The sequence below is a fragment of the Monodelphis domestica genome, chromosome 5 (assembly GCF_027887165.1).
Source record: "Monodelphis domestica isolate mMonDom1 chromosome 5, mMonDom1.pri, whole genome shotgun sequence".
Classification (NCBI taxonomy): Eukaryota; Metazoa; Chordata; class Mammalia; order Didelphimorphia; family Didelphidae; genus Monodelphis; species Monodelphis domestica.
The window spans coordinates 58,667,876-58,685,960 of NC_077231.1; positions in this window are offsets into that span (position 1 = coordinate 58,667,876).

Here is an 18,085-nt window from a genome sequence, read left to right on the forward strand (position 1 = left end):
TGAGATTAGCTGCCCCAACTTCCACTGTATACACTTGCAGTTAGAATTTTTCGGGGTGCAGTACGCTTATGTTTAGTGATCAACTGGGGAGACTAGTCCCCCAATCATCATCAGGGGGGATTGTGAATTTTAAAATCTCCATCTTGCTTGGTCTAGCACCCAAAATTGTGCACACCCACACTACACGGGCATGTGCTAGTCAATGACAAATCAGAAATAACTAACTGCCCACCTGGGCTGTCCTAAGCCAAGCTTGAGCCACCATTGGCACTTGTGAGGCACAGGAAGTGAGGTAGGGAACAGCCTCTGGAATTCGCGTACTTCCTGTGGACAGGCCTAGACGCCAGTTCGTGCTAGGAGCTTGAGGAGAGAGGAGGCCCGCAGACAGCTTCCCTTCAGATCGGTCACGTGAATCAAGGACTGATTTCTTCTCTACCTTGGTCCTTTGGGCATAATCTCCCTCTGGCCAGAAGTTGAGTAACCCCTTTCCCTTTTCTCCTCTCTCCTTCTCTCCCTCTCCCTTTTCTTACTCCCATTGTGATTAAACCACCATAAATTCCATTCTGACTTGAGTGTTTCATTTTAAGAATGTCATAAGTAAATTCCTTGGTGACCATAGTTTTAATATTATAACAACCTTCAAAGGTGATATTTTCATTACAACAGGGTTAAAAGTTCTTTTACCTCAAACTTGAAAACTGAGATCTTAAAATGCAATAAAGGGGGGCAGCTGGGTGGCTCAGTGGATTGAGATCCAGGTCTAGAGACAGGAGATCGTGGTTTTAAATCTGGCCCCAGACACTTCCTAGCCATGTGACCCTGGGCAAGTCACTTAACCCCCATTGCCTAGCTCTTATCACTCTTCTTCCTTTGATCCAACATCCTAAGATCAAATGGGGAGATATCATATAGTGGCGATTTCTGGAGTCACAATCCTTTCTCTTCCAATTACAACATGAGTAACCCCAAACAAGAGCCTAGAGTCTCACAGTTGTGTTTAAGGCCAAATTTGAACTCAGAACTTCCTGACTCCAGTCCCAACACTCTATCCACATCCCCATTTAGCTGTCTTCTAGACATACAGAAATTGTGACAAGTTCACATAACTATGAAGTGTCAGAGGCTGGGTTTGAACTCAGATCTTCCTGACTCTAAGCCCAGTGATTAATGTCTCAGTGAAAAAAAGTCCTACTTCTACAGTCATGGGATCTAGGTTCAAATTCTCCCTTTTCTGTAAAATGTGAGGGTTAGAGACTGCATGTTCTCTGAGGTCCCTCTCAGCTGTAGAGGAATATCTTGATAGGGGATAGAAACTAGATTTGTGATTCCATTGGTTCTGGGGAATTCTCAGGAAAAGAAGCTCTACCAGTTCTGGTCTATGCCTTCTCAGTGACCTATTCTCAGAGGGTAGCAACCAGATAGTACAATGGATAGAGCACCAGTCCTGGAATCAGGAGGACTCAGGTTCAAATCTTACCTTGGGAACTTCCTCACTATATGACCCTGGGCAAGTCTCGGCCCCAAAATGAAACCTCATCTTTCTTAGGGTTATAGTTCACACATTTGGAGGTAGAAGTGATCTTAGAAGCACTACAGTTGAATAAACAAGTGTCCAGGGATATTAAATGAGTTTCCTGATATCAGATAGGTATTAAGCATTAAGGCAATATTTGAACCCAAATCTGACTCCGGTGTTATTGCTACTGTATGTACCAAGCCGTCACCCAAAGCCTGCCCTGGTCCAGATGGTTTCTCTTACTCCTTCCTCCTCCATTTCTACAGTCCAGATGCTTTCTCCTACTTCCTTCTTTACTGGCTTGGTTTACGTCCCTGTGGACCTTGAGTAGTAGGGAGGGCAATATATGGAGACAGCTTTCTTTTGCCAAAACATTCAGTGCTCACTGCCTACTTCCCCTTAATTCCAAAGCTGACCCCATCAGAGTATTCTACTCATTTGTCCTATTCACAGTTTATTGAGAAAATGTAATGCACTTCCATCGAGATTGTTCTCTCCTCTTTGGACTCTGTGACATTTGCTCTCACTTAGTTTTCCTCTTCTCTGTCTGATGTCTGGATCTCAAGCTTCTGAGCTACATTATCATTTATCAGACAATAAATCTGAAAAGCATAGAGGAGGAAGGATTCTATTCCAGCCATGGGTGGGGGAGAGGAGAAAGAATGATTTAGGCTAATAGAGAGAGAAAGATGGAAAATGGTAGATGGAAAGATCAAGTCAGGACCCACTAATGATCTAGTTTGACTACAATGTAGAAGGACTGAAAAGGAATGATATGAAATAAGCCTGGAAAATTGGAATCACACTGTAGAAAACCTTAAATGCCAGGCCCAAAAAAGAATAACCACTACTACAGAAAAAGGACAGATGGGAATGCAAATAAGGAGAGCACTTCTATTACTACCTTATTAGTAGGGGATCACGAAGCAGGGGTGTTCCACAAGGGCCTCTATTCTTTCTGCATATTTCCCCTTGCTGATGCTCTAAAACATTCATGGATTCAATTATCTCCTGCAAATAATGCCAAAGTCTATTTATCTGCCCCCATCTCTCTCAAATTCCAGGTCCACATTTCAGACCAACTGTTGGACATCTCTACTTTAATGTACATCTAACAATTCAAACTCAATCCATCCAAAACAAAATTTATTATCTTCTCCCCTAAGCCCATGCCTCTTCTAAATTTTGCTGTTTCTATTCAGGGTATCTCCGTCCCATCCTCCAGTCACCCAGATTTAAAATCCAGGAATCCTTTTGGGGTTTTCCTTCACCTTCCATATCCAATCAATTGCTAAGACTTATAGAGTCTTTGTCTTCACATCTCTTCTATCTGTCCCCTTTTTCCATTCCCACATTGCCCTATTTGAAGCCCCTCTTCACCTCTCTCCTGACCAATTACAATATTCTCCTAACTCGTCTTCCTACTTCTATTTCTCCCTTCTCTACGCTAGTGTTCAAACAGCTGCCAACATGATCATTCCAATATGAAAGTCCCACTAAGATGTCATTTCCCTGCTCAAAAAACTATGAGTTCCCCAATGCTTCTAGAACAATGGACAAACCTCCTAGTCTATCTTTTGTTTTTAAGAACTTCACAACTAACAACAAACACTTTAAAAAGTACCTACAGTACATGAAGAATGACAAAGAGGGTTGTATAGGAAAACATGAACTTACTTATGCAGTTTGTCATATATAACCGATGTACTGGACAACATACATATTGGGACAGGGATATCTATAGACTGACAGAGAAAGGAGAGACAGACAGACAGAGATCCCCTTGTTTTGATTAGTGTTGGGAACTCACAGATGAGAAAACTCCTCTACCAATAAATACAAGGTAGACACATATTTTCCCCTCACAGCCCTTAAAAGTTTTCTGCAGGAGGCAGCTGGGTAACATAGTGGACAGAATGCCAGAACTGGAATCAGGAGGACTTGGGTTGAAATCTAACCTTAGACACTTCCTAGCTCTGTGACCCTGGGCAAGTCACCTAAACTCCAAATTGCCTAATCCTTACCTTGGAATTGATACTACAACAGAAGACAAGGGTTTTTGTGTTGTTGTTTTGTTTTGTTTTGTTTTGTTTTTTAGAGTTGTCTACCAGACGAAGAGGTTAATTGACTTGATCAAAGTTATCCATCTAGCAGGTATCAGAGGCAAGGTATCAATACAGTTCTCCCTGGTTCCAGGGCCAACTCATTGTTCTGTCTACCACTGTTAAGAAGATAATAATGGCATTACTCTCCTCATTTACATCCCTTTCTGTACTTCTTTTGGTTCCCTTCTATGCATGGTATTCAAGACGCTCCCCAATCCGACTTCAAAATTACTTTCCAGTTTTATTTAATATCAGTCACCTTCCTAGGGAGCTTTGTCTGACCTTTCCCTTGACCCCTTCCTTCCTCACACATCCCAAGTAAAATATGGTTCTTTTTCTTTCTTTCTTTTTCTTTCTCTTGCCTTCTTTTTTCTTTTTCTCTCTCTCTAGTCTCAATGCTGAATACAAAACTGTGCCCATGGTAAAGCTAATAATACATATGATATATAATATTTAGTTGCTACCAGATGCTCTGCTTTGTTTCATCTCCACCACCATCATCAATGTCAGCATCATGCCCCATCCTGGAGATTGTTCCCGCTTTATTACTCACACTTCATCAGGATTGTTATTGCTTCTGACACCGACTGGATGGCTAGAAGGAGCAAAGAATTCCTCCCATTGCTTCTCTTTATAGTGGGCTCAAAATGGCAGCCATCTTTTTACTTGTCAATTGCTTCTGCCTGATTTTGACTCCATCATCATCATCATCATCATCATCATCATCATCATCCCCCCTTCACCAGGTCCTCTCTGGCACTCCCTTCCCTTTTCCAGCTTCTTTTCCCCCCCTACATTGTATTGTAAGCTTCTTGAGGACAGGGACTGTCTTCCTTTTTATTATTTGTATCCCAAGAACTTAGAGCATTGCCTGGCATATAGTAGGCACTTAATAAATATTTATCATATGGTGATATATAATAACATATTATATACATAGTGAAGCTTTGGGCATTGAATTAAACTTAAATGAATTAAGCTGAACTAACTGATTTGTTAATGCTAGAGGTACTGAGGTAGAAATGCTGGTGCAGAAATCTCCTTTCCTAACTCCAGGTTCATCTCCATGCAGACCTACAAGGTCACTATCTACTATGCTACTTTCCCATTTGCAGTTAACTTTTTTCCCCCAGCAGCAATGATGGATTTGCACTGAGCCATCCATATTCTCTGGCCAGTTCTACTTGAGACCCCTGGAATTGAATTGGCCAATTGGTTGGATGGGACAAAGGTACAATCCATGGCCAAAGCTAAGTGGTTTGGAATGGGAATTTAACCCATAAATTTGCCTCTTATTACTGTGCTCTCCCCAACTGAGTGAATAGGAGCTATTTATAATGTTCTACTGAATAATTAAGCAAAAGACTAGACATTCATGGAGGTAACATCATTCTTTCCGGAAAATGTTACACCACTCCGGTCTCAAGCATTTAAAAGACATCTTTCAAGATTTAGCATTGCATTGGCAGATTTTGAGATAGGATTCTAATCTTCCAAAGAACCCTAAGCTTCCAGTCCCAATTGCCCTTTTGACATTCCAAATCAGTTTTTCTTACATAGATAATTGTTTAAACCTAGTCTTTTGAACTGACAGTAAGAAAAAATGCAGATAATTGCTGTTACAATAAATGGAAAAGCAGCAAAAATTACCAATTTTATTCAGTTCATTTAACCCCTAATCAACTGTCAAGCAAAACATTCTTCCCAACTGACAACTCCAGTTAGCACTAACGGGGCTGCATTTCTCAGGCTCCCTTCACATCAGAATTCTCAGAAAGTCAACTAATTGCTCATCATTTATTCAGGCTGGGAACTGGGGCATTATATTTTCTTATTACTGTACAAGTCCATTTTCTTATTTGTTTATATCTCGGTATTAGCCATCCCGACTTCTAAATTGCAGCATCTCTCAACCCACACAGATTCCAGATGTTCATTACTTTAAAACGCAGACTCTTAGCTTTGCTTGGCTTCTTGTCCTTAAAAATCACATGAAGCATGACTTTATTGCCAACATGCTGTACAGAGTCATTTTTTTAAAAGGGAAGTTCAATGTACTGAAGAAGCAGCATCTCTTTTTGTCAATAAAAGCCTTAGCTGATGTATTTTAAGTGCTTTAGGGTACCCCCAAAATACAGGTGATAAACACAGGTTTAGAGTTGGAAGCGATTCCTAGAAATCATCAAGTCAAATCTGATAATTTTACAGATAAGGACACAAAATAGAAGTGACCTGATCCAAGGAGTATTCAAAAACTAACAGACAAAAAAAAAAAGTTACCAGACACATTTAATAAAGCATTGTCAAGAAGTCGAGAAAATCTGAGTTCAAATCCAGAACTAGACACTTCTTTTTGTGGTGGCAAAGACAAGGAAACTGAAGGAATGATTGAGAAATGACTGAATAAGTTGGAGTATATTATTCTAATGGAATATTATAATGCCATAAGAAATGCCAACTAGGACAATCACAAAAAACCTTGGAAAAATGTATATGAAGTAATGCAAAGTGAAGTGAGTAGACCCTGAACACAGTACACAGTAAGATTAATAATGTACAATGATCAACTGCAAATGACTTAAGTATCATCAGCAATGCAAGGATCCAAGACAACTACAAGGGACCCATGACAATGAAAGCTGTCCATCACCAAAGAAAGAACTGATGGAGTCTAAATGCAGATTGAATCAGAGTATTCTTCACGTTATTTCCTTCACAAATTTTTATCTAATATAAATAATATGCATATTCTTTCACAACATGACAGATGTGGAAATACGCACTGCATATAGTACACATCTGCCATCTTAAAGTCAGGAGAGAGATGGACAGAACATGGGAACATGGATCACAAAATGTCAGAAAATTATTATTAAAATTGAATCTATGTAAAAAGATTAAAAACAAATAAATATTTTTAAACCTACATCCAACTTCAGACACTTACTAGCTATGTGGCCCTAGGCAAGTCATTTAACCCTGTTCGCCTCAGGTTCCTCATCTGTAAAATAATCTGGAGAAGAAAATGGCAAACCCACTGCAATATCTTTCCCAAGAAAAGCCCAAATGGGGTCACAAAGAGTCAGACACAACTGAATCTTTTTCATCTATGTTAGAAGATAAAATAGGATGGGTAAACCTAACAAAAGTGTATGTAAAAGCCAAAGGAGAAAAGCAACATTATAATCTTCAAACTGACATTTCTATACTTTTCTAACCATCTGACTTGAGCCTGACAGCAATCCAAGGAAATCCCCCCATATGAGGTGTAGAATTTTTCAGCCATAGTAATGACCATCTACTATGTAATAGAGGGATCAAAATCTGTGCCCATGGAGGGAGTGCCCACACTCATCCTTGGAGCACTGAGATGAGTTCTAGTTAAAATTTATACAAGTTTGAAGGGTCTAAGTAGCCCATGGACTTTAAATTTCTGGACATAAAACTAATGTTATAATCCAATTTTTTTTCCACTCAATATCCTCAAAATTTGTTCCTCCTTTGGCCCTACCCAAATATTCTTCAAACATCAGTCCTACACTTGCTTAGCCCACAGATTAGCTTCCTAAGTGTCATCCTTGATTCAAGACTTTCCTCTCTCTAGTCCATCCTTCATACAGTTACCAAAATGATTTTCTTAAAGTGAGCATCTGACCTTGTTATTAGATTATAAGCTCCTTGTGGGCAAGTACTATCTTATTTCTTTCTTTACATGCCTTGTGTTTGATACAGTGCCTGGCCCTCTATTTACTATGCTGTGCTGCCTGTGACTAACTTGGTCTAGGATCACAGGTTTTGTATTCATGCAACCTTCCCATATCTATGTCTTCCTCTTCTTGTTCTCTAATCAATCTTTTTGCATTCGTCTTCACAAAAACAAAGTTCCCTGTTTGTTTCCTTTATCCTGAACCTCTCTGAATGCATGAGATAAAATGCTTGAAATATAACACTCTCAAATATGATTATGCATTTCTAAAGATACAACCAACAAGGTTATTGCAAATACCACTGAGAAACCCTCTACCAACCTGCCAGCAAATGTAACTGTACTTGGAAGTTAAATGAATGTTGTTTAAATTCTTCTGTTAATACATTTTATGATTCTTCCAAGTTTAGTATCTTTTTTTCAGCATAGGAATAAATGACCTCTCCCATAGCTGATTTATATTGTACATTAACTATCTCTTTTATTTTCCCCTCTGGGGAGACCTAGACACAAGCCATAAATCAAACTATAATTAGCATCATTCTTAGGACACCAGGGGAGAAGTTTGTGTGTGAGAAAGGGAACCCTAACCCTCTTAATTGGGATCAGCCATCGCCAGAGACAAACTCAGGCAAACTACGATGCCTAGATAGAGTACAAGGAGTGGCACAGATCCCCAGCCCCTCTGAGACTCAGCTGGCTGGTTCCTCCATGCTAGACATACAATAACTCATCTGAGCCTCATAACAATCCTATAAGGTAAGTACTAGAGACACGGTTATCTTCATTTAATAGATAAATACACCAGTGGGGGCTCGGAGATGGTGAGCAATTTGTTTACAATCACACCACAACCAAGAGAGATAGGGAATCCTGATTCCAAGTTCATCATTTTAACCACTACCCTATGCTGTCAGTTTTGTGGGATGGAGTCCCCTGATCCAATTGGATAGCTTTGCTGCCTTCCTCTTTGATCTCTTTCCATTAAACCTAAATGAATTCACTTTTTCAATTAATCAACCAGCATTTAATAAACGTCTATTGTGCAAAGGTACTGTACAAAGAATACAAAGCTACAGGCTCAAGAGTTGTATTGTGACTCCTGGGAAGTTGCTGAGGATTTCTATTCAGAGATACTAGATAAAGATGTATAGTATGTCTACACACAGATAGAAATAGATGTCGGGATATATCTACATGAAACAGGTATCTGCATAGAGATAGGACTCTGAATTAATATATGGATTTCTCTACATATGGAGATATCCTAATTATATACATAATACAGATATCTATGTCTGCAAATAAATATCTGAATATATACACACAGCTACATCGAGATACATATCCAGAGGTAGGTAGACAGGTGGATAGATATGCACAGATATCTATAGCTACACCTAGATAGATATGCAAATATCTGTGTATAATGGATATCGATAGCTATTAATAGATATCTGAATATATAGAGATATCTATACATATAAAGAGAGATCTCTATACAGATATCTATCTGAATGTATACATTTACATCTACATATAGATATATATAAATATACGCTCACATAGATATCTATAGCTACCCTTCTATATCAATATATAGATAGCTGATTATACGCATAGATATCTATTGCTACAAATTGTTATCTGAATTATATATATATATGTGAATTCTATATCTAGAGCTGAATTCTATGTATATATATATATATATATATATATATATATATATATATATATATATATAGCTACAGGAAGACATGTATCTGGAGGTAGCTGGATAAATATCTGAATATCTACATTTATATCAATACCAAGAAAGATATCTGAATATCCATATATAGCTTTAACAACATATCTGTACATAGATAAGTGAATATATAGAGATAGCTATATCTGTGACTGGATAGCCATGAATATATACATATTACATATATCTATGCATGTGTATATATTTTATACAGAAATGCCGATGTACACAGATATATCTAGAGAAGTGGAGAAATTTGTGGCGCCCCCTGAACATATGTGAGTATGTATACATATATATTAGATTAGATTTTATTTTTAAATTGATTAAACATCACAACCTGCTCCTGGCATCCTAAACATCTGGGCTCTTTGCAGTTGCCATTGAGGCAAGAAATCCACACCTGGGTCTTGTGACCACTGGCTAACTGCTAGCCCTGAAACAAGGTAATGGCATGAAAAGCAGACAAATTGCTGGAGAGTCATCAGAACCCTGTTGGCCCGGCAGCTTCTGACTGGGTTACCTCAGATGCAACTTTCCCGACTGAGATGAGAGCTACAATTGAACTCGGGAGCCAGGAGAGGAGTGGAAGGACTGCAAAGTAAACCACTTTCCCACAGTCCTATTGGAGACAATGTCACTTTTGCAGTCGTTACAAATTGCCCTGCAATTTTCAAAGGTAACTATAGAGACGGGGATTTTTTTCCTTTGTGCAAAAGTGATGAGACAGAATCCTAGGATAATTTAGGAAGCTTATACCTGATTGGAAAGGTTCGAGAAGGTCACGGCCAATTCAGGAGGACCTATTAGTGCTTCATAATTACTAAATGGAATGGAGAGTACTGCTGAGGCTGTCACTCAAAGATCCTTCCAGGCGGAGAGAGAAGAAATCAGAGGGAGGCACCAAAAGAGTTAACCCTATGGATACACAAGGAAAAATCTACGTGAAATAATTCAAGGGAGAGAAAGCAGCACTAAAAATAGAATGGTCACACTGAAGAGAGGGAAACAAATATTTATTGATCACCTTCTACCTGCCAGGTACTTTGCTAAGAACTTTGTAAAAAGCTTCCTTAATCTTTAAAACAACTCTTTGATTCAAGTGCTACTATTAGTTCCATTTGATAGTTAAGGAAATTAAGACAGAAATTAAAAAAAAAATATCCAGGGTCTAAGGAAAAAGACCTGTACAAGAATATTCATAGCTGAGCTCTTTGTGGTGGCAAAAAATTGGAAAATGAGGGGATGCCCTTCAATTGGGGAATGGCTGAACAAATTGTGGTATATGTTGGTGATGGAATACTATTGTGCTCAAAGGAATAATGAAGTGGAGGAATTCCATGGAGACTGGAACGACCTCCAGGAAGTGATCCAGAGCGAAAGGAGCAGAACCAGGAGAACATTGTACACAGAGACCAATACACTGTGGTATAATCGAACATAATGGACTTCTCTATTAGTGGCAATGCAATGATCCTGAACAACTTGCAGGGATCTATGAGAAAAACACTATCCACATCCAGAGGAAACACAGTGGGAGCAGAAATACAGAAGAAAAACAATTGCTTGAATACATGGGTCGAGGGGACATGATTGGGGATATAGACCCTAAATGAACATTCTAGTGCAAACACCAACAACATGGAAATGGGTTCTGATCAAGGACACAAGTAATACCCAATGAAATTGCATGTTGGCTGCTGGAAGGATGGGTGGAGGGGAGGGAGGGAAATAAAGTGATTATTGTAACCAAGGAATAATGGTCTAAATACATATTTCCGATGGCTTTAGCCACTGAAAAATCACACTACTTCACAGCAAGATCTAGGAAAGAACAGGGACCCTGCTGCTCTCACATTGTACTAATATTAGTTACCGATCAGCAGCCCTCCCCCTATGAGGGACGATGGATTTACCCTGTTGCCTGGAGTCCGGACTAAAACAGAGACCCAGAGAGAGCACCCAGGCACTGGCTCTGGAGGGGTTAAAAATGAGTCCTAGAGTGGATAACGGAGCCAAGTAACCCCAGCAAAGTGAAGCCTCAGCTCGAGCTGGAGGGAGATGACAGGAAGAAGAAGGCAGCATCTGTGGACTCCCCAGGCAGGACTTACCTCCCGCCCCAGCACTCAGGCTGCCTTTTGCTGGATTCATATTTCTCAACATATAATTAAATATTGTTTTTGTGATTAATCACTATGTTTAAATTATGTTTGATTTGTAGCAATGAGCATACATAATGCATACCAGGTATTTACATTCCAAATCATAACTGTAGCAAAATGACAGTTTTGAAGTAGTCACCAAAATAATTTTTTGGTTTGGGGTCACTGCAACATGAGGAACTGTATTGCGGGGTCACGGTATTAGAAAGGTTGAAAACCACTGTTCTAAATTGACTAAATAAACTAATTAAAAAAAAAGAAGTTGGAAAGATAAAATCATACACACACATGCATATATATATGTGTGTGTGTATATATATATATATATATGTGTGTGTGTGTGTGTGTGTGTGTATACACAGGGTCACAGAAAAGATCTCTTGAGGATGTATTTGAACATATCTTCCCAACTCTAGTCCCAGAACACTATCCACTGGGCAACCCAGCCTCTATTGACCTCTATTGGCCTCTATTGACTACACTTCAATTCAGTGAAGCTTGAATGTACAAGTATAAGGAATTAAAAAGCAGGTGGTCAGCCCTTATTTTGTCCCTGGCATTGTGCTGAGGATACAAAGACAAAGACTCAGTTGAAGGTGCGGTTTTAGGTATTGATAAATTATTATTGGTGTCTGAATGTCTGTTGAGTTCTTCATATGAATTGATTAAATGTACAGCTAATTGTTTCCTCTTACATTTTTGCTTTCTTTTGGAGAAAAAACACTGCCCTTTCTCCTCCAGGACCCTAAGATTCCACCACTGGAGATGTCATGAAGTAGAAGACACTCTTCTCATATTTTCCTTCTGTTGAGAAAGAACTCAGACTTCTAGCACTAAGTGTCCAGGACAACCTTCTCCTGTGGATTTCATGCCTTGGTTATAATTCTGTCATTCCGAGTGGATAGATAGCAGGCTTTGGAATCAGGAGAACTTGAGTTCCATTCCTTTTTCTGACATAGGATGACTTTGACACTGGGTATTGGGCTCCAGACAACTCTCTAAGATTATAAATTCTAGGTACCTCTCTACCTTGGTGGAACTCATTAGGAGTTCATGGTGCCAAAGAAATCAGAGGTTCTTCTGCCATCCAACCCCGAAAAAGAATGAATTTATCATATAATATATAGAGAGAATACTTATCTGTGTTTTTGTCTTATCCCACTGGTAGGCTATCTATGAGCAAGGAGACCATGTTCTATCTAAATGTTGTATCTCACTCACCTGCCCCACTACCTTGCTATGGACACATGTGAATGAGAATTTAATAAAAAAAAAAATTAAACCCTCCTACTCTCTGTTTTAGGATCAATTGATTCCCAAACAGAAGAAGTGGTAAGAGCTAGGCAATGGGGGTTAAGTGATTTGTTGAGCATCACTTAGAGGAATCCTCTAAGATCAGATTTGAACAAAAGACCTCCTGTGTCAAAACCTGCCTCAATCCACTGAGTCACCTAACTGACCCCCTTAATAAATGTTTATTGAATGAATATTGAAAGAACTAATAAGGAAAGAAATGAAGGTCACCTTTAAGATATTAAAATATAGTTGGGAAGTCATAAAAAGATATAAATAATTCGAGGGCAGCTGGGTAGCTCAGTGGATTGAGAGCCAGACCTAGAGATGGGAGGTCCTAGGTTCAAATCTGGCCTCAGACACTTCCCAGCTGTGTGACCCTGGGCAAGTCACTTGACCCCCATTGCCTAGCCCTTACCACTCTTCTGCCTTGGAGCCAATACACAGTATTGACTCCAAGACGGAAGATAAGGGTTTTATAAAAAAAAAAAAAAAAGATATAAATAATTCAAGGGAATATATGCTACCTGAGGGTCTAGATAATGCTTAAACAGTGTTTAGAATATAAGCCCTCTGAAGGCAGTAACTGTTTGATTTTCGTCTCAGTTTCTCCAGCATGTAGCAAAATGTCAGGCTTAGAGATGTCCTTGAAGAAATGCTTATTGGGGGTAGCTCAGTGGATAGAAAACCAAGCCTAGAGATGGGAGGTCCTAGGTTCAAATCAGACCTCAGACACTTCCCAGATGTGTGACCCTGGACAAGTCACTTAACCCCCATTGCCTAGCCCTTACTGCTCTTCTGCCTTGGAACCAACACAGTATTGACTCCAAGATGGAAGGTAAGGGTTTTTTTTTTTAATGCTTATTGGGGGGCAGTTAGGTAACCCAGTGGATAGTGTGGATCCTGGAATTGACTGTGTTCAAATGTAACTTCAGACACTTCCTAGCTGTGTGACCCTGGGAAAGTCACATAGCCCCCCAATGCCTAGCTCTTTCCACTCTTTAGTCTTAGAATTGATACTAAGATAAAAGGTACAGGTAGATAGATGGATGGATGGATGGATGGATGGGTGGATAGATGGGTAGATAGATAGACAGACAGATGGATGAATGAACAAGTGAACAAATAAACAAATTAATTCATGAAATGCTTATTGGTGATTGGTTGGTTTGCTGAATTCCAGTAACTTTAGTTCAGAAGGCAAGCTCCTACCAGCTTCACAAAAGAGAGAGACCTTGAAAGAACAGCACCTACAATCAACCACAAGTCAGATGGCTTCATTCAAGTTATTTAACTTCTCTGCAATTCATTGTTCATTTTTTTAAATGACGGGAAAAACCTACTTTGTCTATTTCACACTGTTATTGTTAGGTCTGAGTGATATAATGGTCGTGAAAATTTTGAAAAGAGTAATTCAAATGTTAGATATATTTTTAGACAATGGAAAATTATTGCTGATGGGGGTTTTTTTCTTGAAGAGGAGGAGGGATTTATGTTAAATAGCATTTCAGAAGAATCTGGCAGTGATCTGCAATACAGATTAGAAGGAGGGAGACTGCTTAAGAGATTATTATAGCAATGCAGGCAACAGGAAATGATTATTCCAGCTCCTTGTGATTGCCTCCATACCTTTGGAAATGACCCACTTTAAGGACATGTAATACTAACTAACATTCAAGGTTTGCAAGGATCCTTACAAGATAATCAGATTTGATCCTCATAACAACTTTGGGGGGTGGGTGCTATTATTATCCCCATTTTGAAGATAAGGAAACTAATCTTCAGAGATAAGAGGTTAAGTGACTTGCCCAGAGTCATACAGCTAGTAAAAGTCTCAGGACAGATTTGAAATTAAGTCTTCCTGACTCAGGGTTGAGAAATCTAGGCACTGTATCACCTTTTTTGTTATTTTCAGCCACATCTGACTCTTTGTGACCCAATTCAAAGTTTTCTTGACAGAGATATTGGAGTAGTTTGCCATTTCCTTCTCCAGCTCATTTTACATTTTACATATGAGGAAACTGAGGCAAACAAGGGTTATGGAACTTGCCCAGGGCCATGCAGCTAGTGTCTGGGGCTTGGAGTCAGAAGGATCTGAGTTTCAATTTTTCCCTTGGAGCCATTCTCTAAAACTATAAATAACAAATAAATAAAATCATCAATCCATACAAATAAAAATAAACACTTAAAAATTGCTTTATAATAAAAGGAGTTACAACATCAATGGGAAAAATTAAATGGGAGGGAGCATAGTCCTGTGAAAAGATCGCTGACATGATGACACCATCAGGAGGACCTCAGTCTCCTACTTTTGACAATTACTCATTATGTGACCTTGGGACAAGGCAAGTCATTTAGCCTCTGTGGGCTTTAGTTTCCTCATCTGAAAAGTGTATGTATGTGTGTATATATATATATATATATGACCAGATGGCATCTAATATCTCTTCTGCATCTAAATCTAAGACCCTAAGTCTGAATATTCTCTGATTTGGAAAGTCAAGGAAGCATTTCTTCCCCTTTCACCAATGATCATCAGAACTGCTTCTGGATTAATAATCCTTCAAGATCTGTCTGCAATCTCCAAATGCTAAGGTTAAAGAAGACAGCAATATAGATGCATGAAGCATTTTATTAATATGACAAAGGAGAATCCCAGAATCCTTGTCACACTGATTTGTTGCTTGAGTTCGGCACCATTAAATTTCCCTCTTCTCTTCCCTTCTTGACATGTAAAGCCAAGGAAATGGTCCACTGGATACTCATATAGACCATCTAATTAGAAACACTGTAGTCCAGGCTTCTGACAAAAAGTTATGTTCAATCATTTGAGCACAATGAATAGAGTAAAAAAGTGACAACTTGGTTTCCCAGTGTGCTTTCCAAATCGTATCCATATTCTCTCCTCATTAGTTACAAGGATTTCGTGTTTAAAACCTAAACATTTTCACACAGTTATTGACTCATCGTAACCCCCCCCCCCCAACCTTCAGGAACACTTATTCCTGTTTGCTTCTTTTTTCTGGAATAAAATCCATCTCCCTTCCTCACTAAGCTAAGAAAACAGAAATTCACTCAAAAATTTCTTGCCCAGTGCTGGCCTCCATTTGTCTTTCTGACATCCATTTATCACAGGGAGGTGGTCTGCTGTGGTAAATCCTGATTGAAAGCCGCTGTGTTCTCTTGTGTACATCTTAGAATTGAGCACTGACATTGCTATTACCCCAAATATTGGAAGAAAGCCATGTGGACAGTGATCACTCATGTCCCCCTTGGCATTTTCCTTACTTACTCTTAGAGGGATAGTGTCATAGTGTCTGCTGATCTAATTCTTGGGAATACTGTCCACAATTTATAAGAAACATTTTTAGATGTGTTTTTATACTTTTATAGATGTGTTTTTAAATTGTTGCCCTGGATTTTTTATTGGTTAATTATATTATATTTAATATTTAATAATATTATCACCTAATTAAAATTATTTTAAATTATATTTGTAATTGTCATTTTGAGGTTAGCTTTTGTAATCATAAAACCAGAATAAACCAAAGATGGGTGTTAAAACATGGGCATTTCAGGGTGGCTGGACCCTCCATCTCTTCCTCACATTCCCAACTCCATTCTCCATACCATTCTCTGTTGCATTGCAGAATTGGGGCATCTAGGTGGCATAAGAAATAGAGCTTCTGGCCTGGAGTCAGGAAGATTCATCTTCCTAAGTTCAAATCTGGTCTCAGACACTTATTGACTATGTGATCCTGGGCCAATTGCTTAACTCTATTGGCCTCAGTTTCCCCATCTGGTAGATGAGTTGGAAAAGGAAATGGCACACCGCTTAAGTGTTTTTGCCAAGAAAATCCCAATTGGGGTCACAACGGTTCTGAAACAACTGAACAACCATAAAAGGGAGGTAGGGACAATGTCTCTATAATATCTATTGGTTGAATTGTTTTTATTATAATGGAATCTTGTTTTTTAAAAAAAAAAGAATACTTGGGTCCTTTTTATGAAGATTTCTTTTTTACCAATTATATGTAATAACAAATTTCCACATAAATTTTCCAAAGTTAAATGATCCAAATTATTTCCCTTCCTTTCCCCCTCCTGGAGCTGGCAAGCCATTCCATCTGGTATATACATGGGTTATCACAAAAACCAGGATGCTTTGAAAGTATACAAAGTAGTCATTTTAACAAGATTCCATAACATATTACTAAAAATCAAAACTCCAGTCTAGAAGACCAAGAAATAAAATTGAAATAGTCCTAACAGCACTTAGCACAGACTGATTCTCCTCTCTGGATTTGTTTCCCCATCTGCAGAAGGAAGGGACATTACTTGGCCTCCATCTCCTTGTGAGATGAGAAGGCTCTCCAGCTCCTACTCAATGGACTCTAATGTTCTTTCCAAAATCTCTCCACCAGCAGATAGAAAACTGATGAACTCTGAGTACAAAGTGAAATGTAATTATTTCACTTTGTTTTCATGTTTTATTTTTGCAATAGACTACTATGGAAATATGTTTTTATGATTCCCATGTATAATTAATTGATGTCAATCTGCTTGCCTTCTCAGTGGGTAGAGGAAGGGCAGGAGGAAGGGAATAGATTTAGAATTCAAAATGTAAAAAGAAAAGAATGTATTTAATATATAATTTGTACTTAGAAGTCAAAGCAGAAAAAAGAAAATCATGTCAAATAATAAAATTTTAAAACATTTATATAAATGTATTTAATATAATTTGAATTTAGAAATCAAAATAGAAAAAAAGGAAAAAATGTCAAATAATAAAAAATTTTAAATATATGTATAAATGTATTTAATAAATAATTTGGATTTAGAAATCAAAATAGGAAAAATAAAATAATATTAAATAAAATTTTAAAATATTTATAAATGTATTTAATATATAATTTGGACTAAGAAATCAAGGTAGAAAAAAAGAAAAGGATGTCAAATAAAATTTAAAATATTATATTTAAAATGTAAGCAATATAAAATATATAAGCATGCACATACACACACACATACAAACTCCTCTAATTCATTTTTAAAGCTCTACTCTCAACCTCAATCCTATATCTCTCTGGCAGACCTTACCCTGCCTTCTGCACTCTCCAATCCAGACAAATTGACCTTTTCAATGTCCTTCCCACATGATGTTGCATTTCCTCCCTTGTGCCTTTGCCCTGCCCATCAACCATGCCTGAAAAGGAATGCCCTCTCTCCTCACCTGAGCCTCTTTTTCATTAAATTTCATAGCTCAAATACTACCTGATCCCCATATGGTAGTGCCCACCCTCCCAAACTACCTTAAATTTTTGTTTATTCTCTTTATACTATTTTGAATATACTTATGTGTATTTTTGTAAGGGTGTGCTGATAAAGGTTAAATTTTTGTTTTTAAATACACAATCAACACTTTTTTTTTTAACTCTTACTTCCATCTTAGAATCAATGCTATGCATTGGTTCCAAAGCAGAAGAGTATTAAGGAATAGGCAATGGGGGTTAAATGATTTACCCAAGGTCACACATAGCTAGCAAGTGTTTG